This window comes from Primulina tabacum, chromosome 2, assembly GCF_025594145.1.
Source record: "Primulina tabacum isolate GXHZ01 chromosome 2, ASM2559414v2, whole genome shotgun sequence".
NCBI lineage: Eukaryota > Viridiplantae > Streptophyta > Magnoliopsida > Lamiales > Gesneriaceae > Primulina > Primulina tabacum.
The window spans coordinates 42,126,835-42,128,934 of record NC_134551.1 but is presented as its reverse complement, the minus strand read 5'-3'; positions in this window follow the sequence as shown (position 1 = coordinate 42,128,934).

Below are 2,100 nucleotides of genomic sequence, written 5' to 3'. Positions count from 1 at the left end.
TGAAATAATAATCCCATGATAAGCTGCAATCCCATGAACGTGATGTGGCCACAAGCAATATCGCATATATCTCAAAAATGAACATTTTATATTTTTATGCACGTAATATAATTAAATATCCTGTTTTATTTTAACGAATGGGTTGGATCGTTCCCAGGCTCACTGCGACCTAATTCTAACATGAGAAAAATTAAAATAATCTTACTTGAGAATGACTTCGTAATTGAACCAAAAAACGGGGCCAACTAGACCAACAACTTAAATTCTAACCATGACTCCGTACCAACCCGAACCAAGATCGAACCATCATTTAGTCATGATTAAAATACACCTAAAATGATGAAATAATGCTCCTAAAAATTGTACAAGTCGAAATTTGGCAAATGGAGGCCAAAACATGAAACGCTCTTTCGAGAGTCAATTTGGCACATTGCACCATAAATTCTCGTACGACCTCTAAACTTAATCGAATAACAAACGGCCAAAAACATGACCTTCCTAACTTGATGAGGTACTGTCCAGTCCAAGGCCATAGGCTAAAAGCCAACCAAGAACTCAAAAGAGCCTCTGAACCGAAGCGCCAAGTTGTTGTCCAAAATTACAGCAGCAGCGCTTGCGCTTGCATTGCTTCGTTTGCGAGGCTAATGGCCATTGGGGCTTGAACCACCAAACAGAGCCTCTTACCAACATCCTAAGGTGTGGCTTGAACCATGGCTAAGGGCCCTGAGCCAGCCACAATCCAAGCAACACCAGAAACATCACCACGCTTTCAACCGAGAACCAAACTGCAAGCGTGGGGGGTCTTGCTTGTTCTTGTCGTCATGTATCATTCCAGGGACCATTTGATTGACCATGGCATGATCAATACATTCGTAAGATATTGTATGAACCATGGCTAAGGGGTAAAAAGCCAACCAAGATCCATACCCACCTCAAAACCGAACACACACTTACACAGAAAAATTCAGAAAAACAGAAACCGTGGGACGCTTGCGTTGTTTTGTTTTAAAATCGAGGGAACCGTGAACCAAGCCATGAAAGGGCATCTTGGTCACGTCCTAGACATGCCAAGGAGAGGTTCTAACCATGGCTACAGCCCCTAGGGCAGCCAAGATCAGAACTCTCCCTTAGACAACCCAAACAAGAAAAACGAGACATAAAAATCGCAGCATGGAGTGTTGCTGTCAAAAATGGTTTCGTGGGGTGCATGGACCGCAAGAAATGGACCAACATGATCCTAATACACCCTAGTACGTGCCTAGGTGCAGCCTTGGGAGCCTAGGATTGAGCCAACCACCTGAACTCACAAAAACAAGCAACCCGTGAGGCATAGAGAAAACCGAAACAAAAATCTGTACATGTTTCGAAAATAATGTTGTGATGGTTTCGGTTTTTGCTAGTAAAAATCATGTATATGTGATGTTTAAAATACCTATATGGCTTGATTGAAGATCAAGGAAAATATAGACATGCTTTGGGATTTGTTTGAAACGAACACAAATCAAACGACGACGCGGCGCGGCGGAGACGGAGTGTTCTTCTTTTTTCTTGTTTTTCTCTCTTATTTTCTCTCAACTTCACACGATTTTTTTTCTACTGAATGCTACTGAATATTTCGGTGGAAATGATGGGGAGGGAAGTCTAGGAGAATAAATGGGAGGTTGCAAGATAAATGGAAGAGATAATCTTGCTATCCTTGTTATTTGTTAGATAGAAAATGATGTGTGATATCAAAATATTTGAGGGATATTTTGGAGTGTGTTGGCTGAAAATGAGTCTAGGTACAAGGTAATATATTGCTTAATTTTTTAATTATTGAAGATTAAGTGGTGAGGGAATTATCTACCAAGAATGGATAAGGAAAAGAATAAAAGGAATGAGTTGTCAAATATTTTTAAGTCAATAAAGGAGGGAGCCGATTTTTGCTTATCAAAGTGGGGTGGAAAATTTCTTAATTATTAATAAATGAGGATTTAAAATAAGAGGATTATCTATGCCATGAAAAGATTAAGGAAAGATATCAAAATGGAGAGTTGTCAAAATTTAAATCCTTTAAAGTGTAATGGCCGAAAATTATATGATAATGGGAGGAAAATATTA